The 21,479-nt window shown below is 35.9% G+C and overlaps 1 protein-coding gene across 3 annotated transcripts in view; it reads left to right on the top strand.

The window, feature by feature from the left end:
- The window catches only part of RALYL (RALY RNA binding protein like), a 726,682-nt gene that overhangs the window by 171,375 nt on the left and 533,828 nt on the right, over nucleotides 1–21,479 (top strand). The window lies entirely within an intron of this gene.

The raw sequence follows: 21,479 nt of genomic DNA, 5'->3' as shown, positions 1-21,479 counted from the left end.
CTTTACAGATCCACAACATCAAATAAAAGTCCCTGGGCACATTTTTGTGAACATCCCTGACTGTTATCTACCACGAGGGAAAAAGGAAGACCAGGTACTAGCCTTCTGAGAAACCTGGCAGATGAGGGGCAGACATTAGGCTACACTCAGCCAATCATAAGCATCCTCCTGGTGTATATTTAGTCTGTATGTACCGTTAAGAAACAGGAATAGTTTAAAATCTATTCTGCAAGTGGCAGCAGCAACAGCAGCCTGTGTAGGGTAGTGGAGGTGGGAGCAAAGAGGCTAGGAGCTGTTTAAAAACATAGTCTTGCATATTTTGGTGATTAATCCTTTGTCAGTTGCTTCATTTGCAAATATCTCCTCCCATTCTAAGGGTTGTCTTTTCGTCCTCTTTATGGTTTCCTTTGCTGTGCAAAAGATTTTAAGTTTAATTAGGTCCCATTTGTTTATTTTTGTTTTAACTTTCATTATTCTAGGAGGTGGGTCAAAAGAGATGTTGCTGTGACTTATGTGAAAGAGTGTTCTGCTTATGTTTTCCTCTAAGAGTTTTATAGTGTCTGGCCTTACATTTAGGTCTTTACTCCATTTTGAGTTTATTTTCTTGTATGGTGTTAGGGAATATTCTAATTTCATTCTTTTACATGTAGCTGTCCAGTTTTCCCAGCACTACTTATTGAAGAGGCTGTCTTTCTCCATTGCATATTTTTGCCTCCTTTGTCATAGATTAGGTGACTACAGGTGTGTGTCTTTATCACTGGACTTTCTATCCTGTTCCATTGACCTATATTTCTGTTTTTGTGCTAGTACTATACTGTTTTGATTACTGTAGCTTTGCAGTATAGTCTGAAGTCAGGGAGGCTGATTCCTTCAGCTCTGTTTTTCTTCCTCCAGATTTATTTGGCTATTTGGAGTCTTTTGTATTTCCATACATGTTGAAAAATTTTTTGTTCTAGTTCTGTGAAAAATGCCATTGGTAATTTGATGGGGATCGCACTGAATCTGTAGCAGATCCATATCAAAAAAAGCAAACAACCCAGTCAAAAAATGGAAGAGCTAAATAGGCATTTCTCCAAAGAAGACATACAGATGGCCAACAAACACGTGAAAAGATGTTCAACATCACCAATTATTAGAGAAATACAAATCAACACTATAATGTGGTGTCACCTCACACTGGTCAGAATGGCCATCATCAAAAAATCTACAAACAGTAAATGCTGGAGAGCGTGTGGAGAAGAGGGAACCCTCATGTACTGTTGGTGGGAATGTAAATCGATACAGCCACTATGGAAAACAGTATGGAGGTTCCCCAAAAAACTAAAAATAGAACTATCATATGACCCAGCAATCCCACTACTGGGCATATACCCAGAGAACACCATAATGCAAAAAGACACATGCACCCCAATTTCATTGTAGCACTATTTACAATAGCCAGTACATGGAAACAACCTAAATGTCCATCACCAGAGGAATGGATAAAGAAGATGTGGTACATATATACAATGGAATATTACTCAGCCATAAAAAGGAATGGAATTGGATCATTTGCAGAAATGTGGATGGACCTAGAGACTGTCATACAGAGTGAAGTAAGTCAGAAAGAGAAGAATGAATATTGTCTATTAATGCATATATGTGGAATCTAGGAAAATGGCATAAATGATCTTATTTGCAGAGCAGAAGTAGAGACACAGATGTAGAGAAAAAAATATATGGATACCAAAGGGTGAAAGGGGTGGGGTGGAAGGAATTGGGAGACTGGGATTGACACATATACACTACTGATAGTATGTATAAAATAGACAACTGATGGGAACATACTGTATAGCACAGGGAACTCTACTTAATGCATTGTGGTAACCTAAATGGGAGGGAAGTCCAAAAGGGAGGGAATATCTGTATGTGTATGGCTAATTCATTTTGTTGTGCAGTAGAGGTTAACACAACGTTGTAAAGCAACCATACTCCAATAAAATTAATAAAAATAAATAAGTAAAAACATAGTCTTTGTGAGGTCATCTTGGGTGTGGTTCTAACCACCAGGCTTCTGTTCTGAACATTTTCAGGCCTCAATCACCCTCACATCCATTGATTCTCTGAGCCACCCATCATCTCTCCATTAAGGTTATTTTCGCCTCAAGATATATAGGGTCATTTTCTATTTTTTGTCATCCAGAATCTTGACTGCAACCCACATACACTAGCCAAATACTGTACTGGATACAAATTGTCCCAGTTTCCACTGTGAGCCAGATCTCAGCCATATGATTCTTTATTATTGTGAGCTTCTTAAAGTTTAGAATTATAACTTACCATAAATTTACTGCTTGCGGTCTGGAAGAAAGTACATAGTGATATTTGACAAATACCTCTTGAATGAAAGAGTGAAGTAGGCATTTTATGCATAATTCAGTGGAAGTTTGAGCCTCACAGATTCAAAGACCTAAAGCTGTTATATAGAACACACTAAAGCCGGTCACAGGAAGCTTATAGAGAGAATTACTTGATCGCATTTTAGTGAAAACCGAGCACAGTCAGGGGTGTTAATGGTGCAACGGTGGTATGCAAATACATGCCATGTGCTTTACTAAAGACTTTCATTTCTAATGATTTTGAATCAATTTGCTAATAAATATTGTAATAAACAGTAATGAACATTTAACTTAATTTGCTGAAGTAGATATAAATAATTCATAATGTCATTCAACAAAGGACTGAAAATATACGTAAGAGTGAAATGTGATATTTTTGGCCAAAACATATCCGCTACTCTGTAGTGGTCAATGTACCAGAATCCTGGCTGATTAAACAATGTGACTGCCATCCATTAGGGCTTCAAAAAAGACTAGAGATTTTCATTTTCTAATCTTACAACTGGTGGACTAAAACAGGTTGTCAGTGTACACCCTCTTGAGGAAGAAATAATAAAATGTGAGAATGGTGAGTGAATATTTTCCCATGATTTATTTAAAGAATTTAACAAAACAATAAGATTATTGACTGAATGATGGTGTCCGCTTTTGAAGTAATGTTTAATGCAGTAGTGTCTTTCTGGAGCACATTACTTTGAGAATTTCTTGCTTGGAGAGATGAACTGTATGTTGTTCTTAATTATCCTTAAACAAGTATAGTTAAAAATAGATTTTACATAATAGTTTCACCTTCAACAGAATGATAATATTTCATGCCTTTGTAGAAATCTAGGAAGATATAATATATGTATATTTAAAATTCAATTGCATATGGTTTTCTCAGGGTATATGCCCAGTAGTGGGATTGCTAGGTCATATGGTAGTTCTATTTTTAGTTTTTTAAGGAACCTCCATACTGTTTTCCATGGTAGCTGTACGAATTTACATTCCTACCAACCTAGAGTCTGTCATACAGAGTGAAGTAAGCCAGAAAGAGAGGAACAAATACCATATGCTAACTCATATATATGGAATCTGAAAAAATGGTACTGATGAACCCAGTGACAGGGCAAGATGTAGAGAACAGACTTGAAGACACGGGGTGGGGAGCCAAGGGGAAGCTGGGACGAAGTGAGAGAGTAGCATTGACGTATATTCACTACCAAATGTAAAATAGATAGCTAGTGGGAAGCTGCTGCATAATGCAGGGAGATCAACTCGATGATTGGTGATGACTTAGAGGAGTGGGATTGGGAGGGTGGGAGGGAATCATGGGAGGGAGGGGATATGAGGATATATGTATAAATACTGCTGATTCACTTTGTGGTGTAGCAGAAACTGGCACAACCGTGTAAAGCATTTATACTCCAATAAAGAGCTTAAACCTCCTCCACGCAAAAACCTATAATCTTCCTACCCAAAGATAACCAAAAAAAAAAAAAAATTTAATTGCTTAGACACCAGCATCCTTCTAAGAGCAATAGAAGAGTTTGGGAGAGTGGAGAATTGGCCTTCATAAAATCTCACTATGGTTGTGGCTGAGTTATTTATTTATAAAATGGGCAAAATGCATCACTCATAAACAATAGCTTTTTAGAATACAGAGCAAAGTCTAGAATTATGATTATCGTGTGGTTCCCACAAGATCTAACTGACATGCCATGTTGAGATGATAACTTCTGTCCTTGAGACACTTCATTTGGCTCTTTTCACCACTCGCCAGAAAAAAATAAAGCCCCTTACCCTGCTTTGAGTTTGCTGTAATATGGTATATGATAATTTGAGATCATAGTTTATTGCTTCAGGTAAACTCATAGAATGAAAATAGGAAACTATTTATTGAATGCTCACCACATGCCACAGATCAGGTGTTCTAGGTCTGGATTTCTGTTATTTGCCCCTATACATTAAACAGCTGGTGGTCTATGAACTTGGATTTCAAATTCAGTTTTGCCCTTGAAAGCTGCCTGTTCTCTCGGTACCTGTTCTGCTGTTGATTGCTGCCTGTTTTCTCAGACTCAGCTCCATGTTCTGTGGATATGTCCCATATCAGCTTCTCATTTAGATCAAGCTTCAGTCTGGAATATGGAAATTTACATGTGAACACTACATTATAAAAGAAACAAAATTCTGATTGTCTCCGTGGGAAATCTCACTGAAGGAGGCATTGGGAAAATACTTAATTTTTGTAATCCTCCGATGGATTAGTTAATGATTTAATTGTAATAATTATCAATAATAACAGTGGTGAGAGAGGTGATCAAATTAGGACTGAAGTGTTTTTCACTGGTTTAAAAGCAGTGCTTTATGTCACTTTGACTGATTGTACAACTTTCCCTCACATACAGTGAGGTCAAGAGCTGTTACTGCATGCATACGTGTACTTGTCCATAAAAGAGGAATACTTCCTAGCATTCATATTACTCTGACAGTGTATTTAGATATATATTCCTGATATCAGCTTTAGTAATGACTACAACTTGAAATAAATTTAATGACAATTTAAAAATTTTCCACAGGTGCCAGCTTATAAATTAAAAGATTTTCATCTAGACTGTACTCTCCTTCAAGATGTATGAAAATATGCCTTTAATTTGCTTTAATAGTGGTTGATTAATGCTAGAAGGTTTACAATGAGAATTTTCATGAATGACCTGATTTCACAGCGTGTTTAGTGGATTGTGTTTTATCCATTACTCCATCAGATGATAATAAACTTAATGCTGGTTGTCTATATGTCTATAGATAATTTATTTTATTTGTAATAAAACATTTATTTACTTATTTGTTTATTTCTGTTTTTGTTTTTGTTTTTGTTTGTGGGAGGCACACCTTGCAGCATGTGGGATGTTAGTTCCCCAGCCAGGGATCAAACCTGTGCCCCCTGCATTGGGAGCACAGAGTCTTAGCCACTGGACTGCCAGGGAAGTCCCAAATAATTTATTACTGTAGAAAGAATATGCACTTTGGTTAGAATTCAGGCTTTGCTTGGTTTGATGTTGTTCAGGTTACTTAATTCCTCTAAAGCTTTGTTTATGTATCTGCAAAATGGGACAAATGATGTCTATTTCATAGACTTCCTCCCTCCTCACATCCAATCTGTTTGGAGCCCTGCAATTTCTTTCTTAAAATATACTTAAGAAGCATAATATTTCTGAGATATAAACCAATGTATTTTCTTTCTTGATAATCTCTAGTCCCTGGTTGCCCATAGGTCTACCTCAAGAACCCCCCCCCCACCCCGGTGGACCTTCACTGGAGAGTTATTTTCATGTTATGGAGAAGATAATCTTTACACCTGACTTCATGGGGCCATGAGGCATCCTGCTTCTAAGAATGAGGACCAGATGATATAAGATAAATTTAGACCAATGAGAAGAAACATAGGAAAGCTTGTTCCTTTTGCTCTATTAGAGTGCAGCTAAAAAAGAAGCAAGCAGCCAAGTGCATGTACTTCCTGTTTAAAATCCTAGAAGTCGAGAGGGATTAAGGGAAAGCCAAAGGCAGCCGGTGCTTGGGTCTCCAGTCGTAAACTTGGGAGAAGACTGCAGCTGCCAAGGATAGACCAGCATCAATGGTAGGGGCCCAAGCAGAGTAGGAAAGTGGTCTCACAAAATGCTTAAGAGAAGAGAGGGTCAAAAAGTAGCCATCCCAGAGTAGCCTGGCAAGTTGCAGAAGTTTCTACCTGCTTTGTGGTGGGAGGCATGATGTATGTATTGAGCAGCAGTATGTTTGTATCAAGGACCCTGTGACTGAGCGTGAGGTGTCCCCCTACAGAAGCTGAGGGCTGGGCAGCTTTGGCAGGAGCTGGTGGAGGACATGGTTGATTTTAGAAGGTCCATCAAGGCCACTGAGTGAAGGTGAGGCCAAATCAGCAAAGCAAACAAACGAAAATGCCCCCACCCCCCCCCAATTCTAACAGTCATAATACAGCAGAACAAGATTCAATCAGGAACAGAGAACCCAGGAAAATTCCCATCAGGTGGTAAAGGAAAATCACCGAAAAGAAAGAGAAGGCCCAATGCACAGCCCTGAGCCTGCCCCCTCTACTCTCAACAGGAGTGTTTAAGAATCTTTCTTCACTAAAGTCACATTCTCCTATAATATCTTATCTAATTTTAAAGCTTTACTATTTATACCTAAGTCTTTAATCCACAATGATTTGTTGTGTGTGTACCCATATAAAGTGTAGTCAGGATCTAATTTTACCATTTTCCATGTAGATAACGTCTTGTTAAGGCGCCCTTTATTAAAAAGGTGTTTCTCTCCACATTGAATTGTAATACCACCATTTTCAAACAGTATTTCTCTCCCTAAGTATCTATCTATATCTATCTATCTGTCTATCTAGCATCCATCTAATATACCTGTGGATTCCAACCTATTCCAGTGTTCTATTTGTCCATCCCTATATAACTCAATACACCATGTTCACTTATTTATTGCCACAGATTTCAAATTAATCTTGGTATCTGGTAGGGAATGAGCCTTAACTTTATTCTTTTCTTCAGTGTTGAAAAAAAGTGTCTTCTTGGCAGTTGACTCTTTTATAAATTTTAGGGTCAGTTTCTCTAATTCTATGAGAAACTTTAAGATTTTTTTTTCTTTTTTTAAAATTTTATTTGTTATTACACTTTTAATTTTATATTGGAGTATAGACTATTAACAATATTGTGATGGTTTCAGGTGCACAGCAAAGCAACTCAGCAATACATATACATGTGTCCGTTCTCCCCCAAACTATTTTGATTGAAATTGATGTAAATTTATAGTTAAATTCAGCGGCAAAGGGCATTTTTACAGGAATGAGTATCCTCCACCCAGAAACAAACATTGTCATACCCTTCTTTTTCTGGTTTGCTGAAGTTCCTCAGCAATATTTTGTGAATTTCCAAAGGATAGCTCACACCTCTTTTTGTTGGACGTTTCTGGGTACCTTATGGTTTTGTTGCTATTGTAAAAGGGTGTTTTTTCCTCCCCACTTATTCTTTCAAATCAGTTATTTCTGATATAAAGGCATGTTATTGATGTTGTAGATTTCTATTACACCTAGGGTAACAGCTGCATCTTTGCAGCAGTTTCCTTAGTCCTCAGACTTTACAAATACAGTTTACTCTCTTCTTTACTAGTTTTAATATTAGTAGAAGTTTAGACAGATGATTCTTTATTTTTTTCCTAATTTTATGGGAATACTTTAAAATTCCTCCATTAAGTATTGTGTTTACTTTTTAATTTTTGATAGATATTCTTTATCAAGTTCAGGGGTTTAACTTTTTTTTCCCAAGCATATTTTTATTCCATAGATATTTTCCAGTATTTTTCCTTTTATTGAGATTGGTACATGATTTTCCTTTTTTAACCTATTAAATTAAATGTTGCTTTAGTAGATTTTCTTGTGTTGAACCATACTCTGGTTGGTGACAATATTGCTTTATCCTCTTTTTACATTCCCATCTCGACAATTACCACTGTCATTGTTGGTATGATTTTTTTTTTTGTCTTGTTTCAGGTCTCCCCATTTCTCAGTGTTTGACCTTGTCCTCAACCCCTTCCCCACTTGAAAATTCACATGTGCAGCTCTTCCTTTTCTTAACACTCCTTCTTAAAGTAAAATGTGTCTTTAACACTCACTCTTCTTGTTCTGTTTCACCCTATTTTAACCTTCTTCAATTACTTATCATATTTCATTTGATCTACGTCTTCTTTTCTACAGCTTCCATATTCTTTGCCTCCAAATGCTCCTGTGCTCCTGTTCCCTGCAGTTCCTTCAACCTGCATTTATACCTGAGGTGGTCCAGTCTTTTCTTTATTTGACATCAGATGGTTTGAAGGGATGGAAAAGGTTTGGTGCTCAGGGCCTTGGCACCCCCACCTCCATTTTACTCAAACTGCACTAAGTTTACCTGTGACCTAATTACTAAGTCAATTAACCTGTTTTCATCCTTCATTCAGTTTAATCTTCTTATGCATGTAACATGGCCTGATGTTGTCTTGATATAGTTTTCTTCATTAGTTTCTGTGACACTATTTTTCTTTGATTTTCTTTCTATGTACCTGATCATTATTTCTGTGCCTCCCTTTCTTGCTGTTCTCCCCTCTAAATGTTAATGAATTTGTATGTAGGAAAAAAGCTGAAAGCATCTTTGAAACATTAAATATCTGTTGATTACATAAGTTTCACTGATGATTGGAAATGTAGTTTCGGTCTAATGTGGTTTTTGAGTGCCTCTAAATTATAAATAAATTATATGATCAAATTAATATCATCAAAAATTTATTTTTTTGCATTAGAGATGTTTTCACTATTCTTTTTTGCCTCTCTAATGATTGGGCAGATACATGAGAATGTCAGAAAATGAATATCTGCTGGTTAAAATACAAACATTTGGGATGAGAATTAAATATGTTCTTTCTCAACATTAAACCAGCTCTACGATAGAAAATTACTGCAGTAAAGTTTTTTTTTTTTTTAAATTGAAATATGACTAGCATATCTCTTTTGGAATATTCTTAAGGTTGTCTTTAATTTTTTCCCATAGTTTAACATTGCTAATTAAGTCTACAAAACTCTGTACATTATACCTACTGATGCATATGGAAAATGCATTGGCTAACGAGGTTGTTCTACGGTGGCTTAGATTATAAAACACTTGCAAGTTAAATTCAATATTGTTGTAAAAATTTAAAGAATTAACTGAAATTAATATAATTTATCTGTTCTGTTAGTGAATAACCAACATTTTAAAGTTCTTCAAGCTATTTTATATGCTTATTAGGGTAATTTTAAGTATTCATTTTTATTTAAAAATTAAACGATGGTAAGCATACAGTGTTTGGTGAATATAAAAATATATACTATTGAATTATAAATTGTCTTCCCTCTAGCTGCCAACTTGAAATGCCAAGCATTTCACTGATCTACAGTTCACGTAATATAGAACCATTTGTGGTCCCTGTGTTGCCATAGGGAAAACAGCAATATTCATCAACCATTTAAGCTTCATAAAGCCAAAAGACACTATTTCATTTGTGGGCTTCTTTTGTAATAAATACGGATCAACTCTCCTCTCATTTTTCTTCGTGACTTGACATGATGTTACGCAGTCATCACTCCCCATGGAGGGTGTTTATTGGGTTTCTCTGTGGCAGGTACCACAAGCTCAGTGAGGGCGGCAGCAGGTCTTTCTTATTTGCCGTTATATTCTCAGCACTTAATATAATGCATGGTTAGCATGAATGAAGGCATTTATTTTAAACTTTTGTTTTTATGTTTTTGAATATAGTTATTAATTAAAAATGAGCCACCCCTATGTCTTCTTCACTGTTTGGTGCCTGAGGGTGTCAGAAGAATATTAAAACGTGTTGCCTCCTGTCAGAGGCCTTCAGCTTAACTGGAGACACAGATTAATGAATAAGGATCCGTGTAAGACATTATAGAGTTAAGATCCTACTTGAATTTCACAAAGTATAAATCATGTAGGTATACATTAAAGAGGGCCTTCCACAGAGAACCAGAATCATGGAATTGATAGAAGAGTAAAGCATAGAGAAGAAATAGGTGCAAGAAATGGGGGAACTTTGGTTTGTCCGTGAATGGAGCAAGACGTTGAAGCCTTGAGGAAGGAAAAATCATAAAGCATTGGAGGGGCAAGAGCACCCAGGGCTCATTAAAAAAGAAAAGAGAGTGTTTGGAAATTGGGTAGCATTTGTATCTTGATAATAAAGTATTCTGAATGGTAGCTAAAGTACTTTTTACCTTAGAGAAAAAAAAAATAGGGATGTAATGAATATTTGTCAGGAAAAGAATAACCTGATGGTATATTGCAGTAGCTAAGATAAATTGTACATCAACTAAACTCAAGTACAGTGTGAAACTGAGTGAGTGAAGACCTGGGATTTAGGTTGAGACAGCAGGAATTAAAGGAAGAAAAAGATGAGGTGATTGACTTTAGGCAGGCAAATAAAATAGAAGTGAACAAATTAAAACCAAGCTGTCTAATTTGGGTAAAGAAATGAACTGGGGTTCTGTAGTTAGAGATGGGAAAATTGAGAGATGAGGGTTAGTTTTTGACACATGAAATTGGAGATAGTAGCCAGATGTTACATGGAAATATCCCAAAGAGGAAGGAAACTACTTAAACTATATTATACAAAGTAATTTCCCAGATCCACCTACCTGCATACACGTTCACACAATTTTATTCTCTGTAATTGTGTCTGTTTCTTCTAGAACATTTCCATCATAAATTTTATTTAGTTTTCACTAACTCTCATTTTTAAAATTTATTTTTATAAATGGGTAAGTGCTTCAGTAGGCTAGTGCAGATACTGAGAAGAGTGAAATGTTATACGGTCATTTTAAATACAAAATTACTTATTTGAGAAAGATATAAAGTTTCCCATTCTTTAAAATGGAGATGATAATTCTTGCCCTACCTAGCTCACAGGGTTGTTGTAAGGATCAGAAGAGTTGATGGGTATGAAAGCACTTTGAAAACTAAAATCCTTTACAAATGCAAGCTATCATCATTATGATTATACAGTGCCCTCTATATGAACCTGAAACAATTTTCAATTTTCATCTATCATGTCACTCTTCTAATTCCTGTAGAGCATGTCCCACAGATTTTTATCATAGGACTCTGTTTTAATCAACGACAAATGCATTTTCATGAAAGCATAATATTGTTTCTATAATAGATATTCTTTGAACTCTGGATGAAGACTAATACACATTTCAAGGACCATTATACTTCTGAGAGTTTTTTCCTATCTCTTTTATTTTATAGCTTCCTTTTCCCCTATTACATGGATGCAATGAAATGATTCCATCAGGTAAAGTACCATATAAAAATGTAACTGTCAATCCCCTCCTCCTTTCCCCTAACTTCATCTTTTCCCGCTATGTGAGTTTTAAGCACTCCCCATGGGCTCTACCCACTGGTACCAGTCTGTCCTAGGAATCAAACCAGACACTGAAGGTGTTATAAGAACATCGCACTGTCAGCCTCATCATTTAGAGCCGCTTGGAACTGGGGCTTGGTACCAACCAGACCCAAGAGCTGTTGTGTCAAAGAAAGTTCTAATTTATCTTAACTCTCCATCAGATTAGTACTGTGTCAGTGCTTACACTGTTTGTTTTGGCCATTACACATAATAATGATAACAAGAGTGACACAATCCCTTGGGTAAACACAGATTTTATGATTACCATCTCTTTTTGCCCCCCAGATCCAGGAAAGTAAAGGAAATAGTTTAGTCACATTCTTGGATGTACAGTATATATTAGAGCATTTTTCATGCATGTGCGTAATCAAATGCTCCATTTACATATGCTAAAACTGCCATTTTTGGAAAAACTGTAGCAAATTTGACTGTTACAATACTGGACTAATTTTATGTTCTGAACGTCGTAAAGAATAAAAACATTGCTGATTGCAATATTAAATAAAATAAGTTAAATTTAATCAACTTCTAAGAGGTCTATAAATGGATTTTTAGATAAGCCAAATTTTAGATATATACTGTTATTTTTAAAGAAGTCCTTAAAAACCATCTAATCATATGAGAAAAGTTACAGTAAAAATGAATCTTCAGTATTATTCTTACTTCATCTAAAGATCATTTTAGAATGAAAAGGACAGGGACTGTGATTCCCCATCCATCTACTCTCAGTCCTCAGTTCTGAAGGGCTTCTTCCTAGGTTCTGGGAGGATTAGCCACATTTTTCTGGACCACTGCATAATTTGTATCTTTATTCCTTGACACCTCTTCCCTAGAATCTTCTACATGCCCTCTTCTCAAGGCTGACTCTTTTTGTATCAGAACCTGATGAACAGGTCCTATGTTTATGAAGTCCCTTGGCCTGTGCATTCTGGCTTTCCTAGCTTCACCTAGGAAAGGTGCCAGAGGTGTCATTGGTGTTAGATTAGTCTCAGGCATCCCACACACTGCACCCAGTAAGCTGGTCTGTGACTGGTCCTGAGCTTGACCATTCACCCTTCTAATCTAAGTCTGTTAGGCAATTTCACCACACTTCTAGGAGGCCATAGTGAGGAGCTGATTCCAGGACAAGATGCCATGTTCTTCCCACTATATCATTCTGCTGCTTCACAAGATGCCCTCATTATATGTCACCCTGATAACTTTAAATCTCTCTCCCTCTCTCTCCTTTTTCTTGGCATTTATACAAAGAAATGCAAACATCTACGTAGGGAACAGGGCACCCTGTCACAGTTGGTTCCTTTTTGATACTTGGATTAGGTCACCAAGTCACTTCAGAGTTATGGAGGAAAGAGCAATACTGCACTTGAGAATTTTCTGTAATTGCCACAGGCTCCAAACCTGTAATTACTATCGCCACTCTGGGAACGTCAAGTGAAGCCTCCGTAGTTAGCCTTTGCCCTCAGCCTGCCATGTTTTTCTACGTGTGCCTTTCTTAGAATGTATAGTAGAAGAATACAAATTTTAAGAATCCAGCTGAATGTTTTTAGAGTAGTACAAAGAATGAGTTTTTAGAAATGTGTTTGATGTCTAACATGTATCAACGTGCAGAGAAGAAATTTGATTGGTGGTAATATAAGTAATTGTTTTAAGAAAAGTCAGAGAGAGTTGGCTGGCATTTTCAGTGTTTGAGCTCATAACATAAAACATGTAGCACTTTGTAATTTAGCATTTCAGAATAGTTGCTTGAGGTAGATGTTTTCTTTACTCCATTTAAAGATGAGGACATTAATGGGCTTATAGATGAGGATACTAAGAGGTCAGAGAGCTCACTGACTGGCTGGATTCAGCAACTAGAGGCTCTCAGACTGCAAGACTATACTTCTGGGTTCTGTGTAGAGATCCTTACATGGCTGTGACCACTTCTTGGCTTAAATTCATTCCTTAGCCACACTGTTTTCAGGGTAAACAACCAAGGAGGGTTACGTGCCTTTCATTATATCACTCCCTCTTGCAGCTCTGTTACTTCCCATCCTGGACCTCTGGTAGAGCCCATCATTTGGAAATGTTGTCCCTCCTTTTTACCTGGATAACTGACTCCTATTTTTTGGACCAGATCCTTTGGGAAAGCCTAGGTGTGGTCTGAGTTGACCTCTGATGACACCTTGTACAATCTCTATTTGAGCCATTAATACAGTTAATGTATTACTCTGCTTCCCTTAGATTACGCTTCTCAGGGTAAAGACTGCCTCTTTCACTTTTGTTTCCTCTTTCTCTTCATCTATGAAATAAATATAATAATAGCTACCTTGTAGATTTATTAGGAGGATTAGAGGTAATGTATGTAAGTAAAGTAACTAACACTGCCAGAGACATGGTAATAAAACTAACAATAACTCATATTTATTAAACTCATTTTCTGTGTGCCAAGTACTATAGAAGGCATTTAACATGTATTATCTATAATCTGTATGTAATGATTTTATTTGATGGTCTGAACTCAAAGCCAATATAAGCAGAAAGCACTTTTACTTTTTTTCTTCAACCATGTTACCACATCTTTGACCCTGTGATTTTGATACGTGTTAGGCAGAAGCCATAGGTTTTCAGGCCATTGGTTATAAACAGAATTTAATTTCAACAACTGAAATTTATTTTCAGTTATTAAAATTTCCAAGCTGTCCTTAATTCAGATAAAATTCAAAATGTCTCTCATCTCCTCAGTTCAGGCCTGCCACTGGCTCTAGTCCTGCATTTTAGAATAATTTGTGAATTGACTGGGATTTTTCTAGTCTCTCTCAGTAATAGGAATCTCTGTTATTGGCAGGAGCTGGCTGCCTTGCGGGGTAAACTGATAGGCCCTGCTATCTCCCCCATACAACCACTATTTGGGAGCTCAGCTCTCTGACAAGGGACATATGTGTTTTACCTATCACCCTGCTCCAGCACACAGTAACCAATCCTATAACCACCTTCTCTTACTTTGGCAGGAAGTTCTTTTCTGTAGGATCCCATAAAGATAGCAAATTACTTTCTGTGGGATGCACTTAGCCTATAGGAGATGCAGGTATTCTTGTCCTGCCAAGTAATGTAGGTCTGCTTGTCTGTGGTCTTCCAGCCAGCATTCTGCTTTTTGAATTCTCCAGGAGGGAAAGGGGCAGTCATCTTGCTGTTCAAAAGCTTCCCCAAATACCAGGGGCCACAAGTCAGTTTGTTCCAAAATCTCATCACAGCAGTCATGCGGAAACTGGCCTGCACACTTCTGCTCGGCAAGCCTATGGTCAAAATTGAGACTCTGGTCTCTGAAGTTGAAAGTGCCCCCCCTCACAACTTTTAGATCCCTTGGAGCTGGCCCCCTGGGATAAGTGTGTGGAGTGTGTGTGTGGGGGGGGAGTAAGCTGGCCCCCACCCCCAACTGCCTTGGATAACGTCTTATTGCCATGACAACTTTCTCTCCTGATGCACTCCAAATTCTGCGTTTGACAATCCAGGTGAGGGGCTAGGTTTGAATCCAGTTTCATTGCTTGACAGGAAACCGTAGGAGAGGGGCCTAGCAGCTGCTCTTGAGCATCCTTTCTCTTATTGTTCTCAATTTAGGCTTTAGCTGAAATGTTTGAAGTAACAGGAAAAACCCTGCTTCACATCTTATTATATATAAAGCACTCATTTACATTTGAAGAAACTGTGTCTATAGGAGTTACGTTATTTTTCCTATGGCCACTAAACTTACTTAGTGAAAGTCAAAACCCAATTTGCATCTGGGTTAGTCTGATCCCAAACTGACTGTTTTTGTGCACTGCACTGTTTACCTCTGAATGTGATTGTTCAATTGTAAGTGGTTACCAAAGGGCATCTACACGTTGAGACAGACATCAATGGCACTCTTTGGGATTTATTTAGATACTTACCACGTAAAATGGAGCTTTGATGCTGTAGGCATATCAAGGCTTTTCCAACCTAATTGACTCCTGCGTTTGCACTAGTAACTATTAGTCATTTTCCCCCTGTAAGTGAAGAAACATTTGATATAGCAAATGCGGTGCCCTGCTCCTTGTGAGAATTCAGTAAATTTTTGTTAAATGAAAAACTGCAAGAAATCAGTCACCTGATGCAGCTACTCCTAGCAAATGATGACTACTGTAGAGTTCTGTCAACTGCTTTCATTGTGTGGGTCTCACTGTTGTTTATCCATCCATCATCAACACTTACATTCAAAAAAATGTCTTTAGCATTTTTATTAGATGACTGACTGTCTCTTACATGCAACTAGGAGAAAGACCGGGTGTTCAAAAGCAGCCTGATTGTGTCAGAGTTGAAAATTTAATCAGCAAGACCAATTTAAAAGAGCCAAGTTGTAGCAAAATCTAGAGACTTCTAACTCTAAATGTAAAATCCTTTCCTGCTTCACTATAATCTCAACTTATTTTAGCTGTTAAATAAAAAAAAAATACTGATAAATAGCCACTGCAGAGTAGCTTAATACAGTACAATAGTTATTCTTATTTTTCTCTCAGTGTTCAGAGGAAAAAGTCTGGATAAATCCCGGTGATCTTTGAGGAACTTTAGTCCTCTTGGTCAGATCAATTTATTAAAAATCAGTTATTAAAAATTCCATTGGAAATATTTAGCCTTTTTCTTATAGATAATATTATTTATTTGTAAAAGAATCTATTGAAGAGATTTGCATATAAAATTATGAATGAAAAACAAAAATATTAAATTCAGCTACAGCTGACTGGTATCTTTACACCTAATGCATTTGATTTATTTATTTTTTCATAAATTTATTTATTTATTTATTTATTTATTGGCTGTGTTGGATCTTTGTTACTGCACGCAGGCTTTCTCTGGTTGTGGTGAGCGGGGGCTACTCTTCGTTGTGGTGCACGGGCGCCTCATTGCCGCGGCTTCTCTTGTTGTGGAGCACAGGCTCTAGGCGTGTGGGCTTCAGTAGTTGTGGCACATGGGCTCAATAGTTGTGGCTCACGGGCTCTAAAGCGCAGGCTCAATAGTTCTAGCGCACAGGCTTAGTTGCTCCGTGGCATGTGGGATCTTCCTGGGCTCAAACCCCTGTCCCCTGTATTGGCAGGAGGATTCTTAACCACTGTGCCACCTAGGAAGCCCCACCTAGTGCATTTTAAATATACATCAAACATTTAAAAACATCTCTGTGTATGAGATTCTAGAAAATGTAAAACTATAGTGAGAGAAAGTTGATCAGTAAGTAGTTGCCTGAAGGAGTCAGGAAAGAGACTTGATTGCAAAGGGGCACATTTTTCAGGAGTTGGAAATGCTTTGTATCTTGATTGTAGTGGTGGTTACATGAACATTTCTAGCTTTGAAAATTTATCAAATGGTATACTTATAATGGCTGAATCTTTTGTATCTACATTATATTTCAGTACACCTGGGGGAGTGGAGGAAAAAAAAAAGAATTGTTATTGGGTTTAGGCTGTTTTACTTGTAATATCTTTTATTCTGATAAAGTGAATAGGACTAGGACAATGGTGAAGAGTCTATATTAATTATATTTTACATGAAATAATAATAAAATCTCAAGTTTCAAATTATCTTAAAGATCATTTAATTTAATCCTTCCTTCTTTCATTAGCTCTCCACTTAGTCAATTGGTATCCACAGCTGTTTCTGTGTTTCAGGAACTATGCTAGTTGCTGGATACATGAAATCTAATAAGGCATAGTCCTTGCCTTAGGAGCATGTATTTGTTATCTACTGCTGTGTAACAAATTAACCCCAACATTTATTGGCTTTAAACAACACACATTTATCATCTCACAATTTCTGTGAATCAGAAATCCAAGCACTGCTTACCTGAGAGAGATTTCTATTTCAGGATGTCTTACAAGGCTGCAGTCAAGATGCCAACCAGGCTTGGGACCTCTCATCTGAAAGCTTAACTGATAACGGATCTGATTCTAAACTCACTAATGTATTTGTTGGCAGAGTTCAGTACCTTGAGTGCTGTTGCTCTGACTGTTGACTAGAAGCTGCTCTCTGTTACTTGACTAGTGACTTCGTCCAATATGACCCCTTCATTAAAGAGCACAGACTGAGAAGGCAGTGGACAGAATCAGCTAGGAAAATGAAGTCACAATTTTTATAACCTGGTCACAGAATGACATCCCCTCAACATTGCCATATAATCTTGGTTAGAAACAATACTCATGAGAAGGGTGTTAACAAAGATATCAATCAGGAAGCAAGGATCATTGGAAGGCATCTTAAAAGCTGCCTACCACAGGAAGCCTAGTTGATTCAGCTAACTACCCAGGCTTAATCCCTCAAGAAGCCATCCAGCAAATGCTTTAATTCTTTTCGTATTACAGAATAGTGAATAAGAGTGATAAGAGCGGGGGCTTTATAATCAGATTCTTTTTGTTTAATTTTAGTGCTACTGCTTACTAGCCATATGTCTGGGAATTTATTAAACTCTTTAAGGATCAGTTTCCTGATAGCTGATAAAATTGCCTTGAAAATTAAACACAATAATGAATGTAAAACGTTGAGCATGGTACGTTGCAAACAATAAGCATTCAATGAATATTAATTTTCTTTTTTATCTGTGTACAAATCTTATTCTTGACCTGAAATCTAACTCTCTGAAATTTCTTTCTGTTGGACCTAGTTGAAAAACTTGGGACTTACTCATCAAGTCAGATTCACTATCAAATGCTACCCCTGCCTTTAATTTACATCAGAGAACAGCATATGTGTTGCCTCCATTTTCTCCCCTCCTCTGCACATTCCAGGCCTCCCTGTTTCTACCAATGTTCCCTGTACAGCGTGATTTCAAGCCTGCAAGTCATTCTCTTTTCAACCTGTTCATTAGATTACATTTCATCTGTTAGTTGTTGTACAAAACTGAAAAAAATTCAGGTATACTTTAATCCATGCAAAACAGAAAATTATTTATGAGAGAAAAAAAGAGAGGATGAGAGGAAGAAAGGAAGGAAGGATTACTATTAATGGCATGGATAGCCTATAATTAAAGAATAATTTTAAGTAATTAGATTTTTACTACTACAGTGATATCCATGAATATTTTTCTTGAAAATGATAGTAGTTTACAAAGATTTATTGGTGGGCATTAATATTATTTAATTCCTTACTTTAATAGAGATTCATGAAAATAGACATGAAACAAACTGAAAGTGAAGTACAGCTATACAGTTTGGTACTTCATGGTTCTTCTTTTATATACTTCATTTAACATGAGTCAGATGATTTAGCAATTATAATCAGAATGCTTGAAGTAGAAAATCCTATTTCTGTCATTGTTCAGTATTACAAGCCTAAAAACAATCCCTGAGGTTGAATTGTAATTTATTCATTTGTACAAAGAAAGAGGTATTTCTTAGCTTTTGGATAAAGTATGTCACTGATTAAAATAATTATTTAACAGCTTGATCAGATTTTTTCTTAGAGTTATGAATATGCAATGTTTGTCAATATGCTATGATGAAATCTTAACTGAATATAAATATGATGCTATAAATGTTTTTGACTATGGATTTTCATGAGTCAATAAAATATACTTTCTTGATAATTCACAATTTTATGCAAAGGATTTCCACAAAAAGATACAAATATCTTTAAACATTTTTTTCCCTAAGTGAATAATTTTTAGGAATACAATTGCACATGCAAATAGAAAGTGTTTTTAAAAAATCAGGCATAGTGTTTTCTATTTTTTCTCCCTAGAAAATGTAATGAAACTAAATTCATCTTTATTTTAGCTCATAGATTGAATACAACATATATTTTTAACAGAAAGTTCAACATTGTTTCATTCTGCTTGTTAAAGGAATACATGTTCCTGGCAAAACATTCAGAGGCACCCAAGATACAAAAGAAAATAAAAATATCATAATCCATAGAAACTGCTGTCCACACTTAATGCGTTTTATTTTAGACATTTATCATAAGCCCACTTTTTATCAGGATATTAGTATTTTATTTAATGTGTTTTAAAATGTCTGATTTATTTAAATATTTTCATGCACATAGAGGAGTTTTAAGCTTTATGTGTTCTTTGTTTCTGATTTTGTTGTCATGTTGTATTTCTACTGCATGTTCTTTTCCACTGCAAAGACATTCATTCTATTTCCACTGCAATTGCTGCCCCTATATCCAATTCCCACTTCCCCATTTCCAATAAAAATAGAATAAAATATTTTAAAATATAATTTCCTATGCATTTTATGAAGAATTGTGCAGTGGGGTTATTGTTGTAACTTGGACTTTTGAGTTGAAAATATTTGAGGATTTCTGTGATCAGATATTTATGTTTGTTTTCTTTTGTAAGAAGTGCCAATATAATTAGTTTAAAAAATCTTCAGTGTAATCTGTAAATGAAGTAATTTACCATCAGCATTTGCATTTTTCTTCAAATTACAAAAGAAATTCAAATCAATGACATTTATTATTTATTATTGAATAACATTTAACACATTATAAATATTCACATCATCACCGATATTTTCAAAAAACATTAACAAAATTTAATGTATGCATGGAATCCTGAGATAATGAAGACATTTGTGTGAGGACAAGCTATTTTATTTAAATGAGTTCTCTTTCCTTTTTGAGATTGATAGTGAAATAAAAACCATGTATTTGGTAAAAATTACTACAATGAAAAATATGAAGGGTGAAATATTTAGAAATTCAATATACCTGTGAGGAAGCTACTTCATAGATCTTTTCCCAGGGATATAAGTTAAAGCAAACTAATTTTAAATTATAGATCATTTGTTAAAATGTTCTTGCTTTTAGTTAAGCTTGTAATTCTTGATATGATCATGTATTAATTTGGAAGTTGATTTCTTAACCAGTTTTAAGGGAATGTATTTTTTAAAGTCAAATATATTCATTTTATTTAATTTATTGTTTTGTTGCACGTTAGTTATTTGTCAATTAAAATATTGTTCTTGTGCTTTGATAGTAATTATTGCAAAAAAGTTTACTAACTGTTCGCAAATTCAGCAAGTTGTTAGAAATGTGTTTGAACTTACATGCATTTAGAGTAGGTCCTAGATCAGGATGCTTTTGAATTAACTTGAAGTAGGAAGAATATTTATGGGTCATTTTTATTTGAAAATGTTTCCATTGTATGGTTGACTTGTCTTATTAAGGACTTCTTTAAAAAATGCTAACTTCTATTTGAATGAGGCTTGTCTAAAAAAACATTTATATAGTTCTTAGCGGTTGATCAAACATCAGGTTTTAATTTACTATTTTAAACAGCAATGTTAGTTTGCTTTGAAATGTGGAAAGATAAAAGTAGAGTTATGTCTTTTAAGATAGAGCCATCTGAAATAGCTTCATTCACTCACTCATTCATTTTACTAAACTTTAAAAATCCACTCACTTATATTTTAAGTCATGAAAATTGCTTTGACATAGATATTTTAATCTTATTTATATTTAAAATGTTCAGTTCTTTTTAGTTAACAGAGCAGCAACTCAGAAATTTATGTATTTAAAAGTTTGTCGGTAAGCTTTATAAAGTTTTGTGAAATATGGTTTCAGAAAAATATTACTTTGAAAAAAATGGGCATGTTACAGTTATTGAGATTTTCTTCTGGTTTTCTTTATAATCAATACACATGGGGCCTAATATCTAATGTGTAAATATATTTCTATTAAACAATTAACTTCGTACAACCTTGTTGTAGACAGAATAATGGCTCCCCAGCACCTGTGAATAGGTTACTTTATATGGCAAAGAGACTTTGCTGAGGAGATTAAATTAAGGATCTTGAGATAGGAAGATAATGCTGGAGTATCTAGTTGGGGCTCGATGTAATCATAGGGTCTTTATAAGAGATCAAGGGCAGAAGCACATGGGATGAAGAAATAGAAGTTGGAATGATATGCTTTGAAAACAGAGGAAGGGGCTCCAGCCAAGGAATGCAGGCAGCCTCTAGGAGCAGGAAAAGGGCTTCCAAAAGGAATGCAGCACCGCTTGTGTTTTAATTTAACCCCCGTAAGTCTCATTTTGGACTTCTGACCTCCAGAACTGTACAGAATAAACTTGCATTATTTAAGTGACTAAGTTTGTGGTAATTTGTTACAGGCAGCAATAGGAAACAAATA

The sequence above is a fragment of the Hippopotamus amphibius genome, chromosome 5 (assembly GCF_030028045.1).
Source record: "Hippopotamus amphibius kiboko isolate mHipAmp2 chromosome 5, mHipAmp2.hap2, whole genome shotgun sequence".
Lineage (NCBI taxonomy): Eukaryota > Metazoa > Chordata > Mammalia > Artiodactyla > Hippopotamidae > Hippopotamus > Hippopotamus amphibius.
Note: the sequence above shows the minus strand (reverse complement) of the source record. Positions and strands in the feature narration are given on the sequence as shown.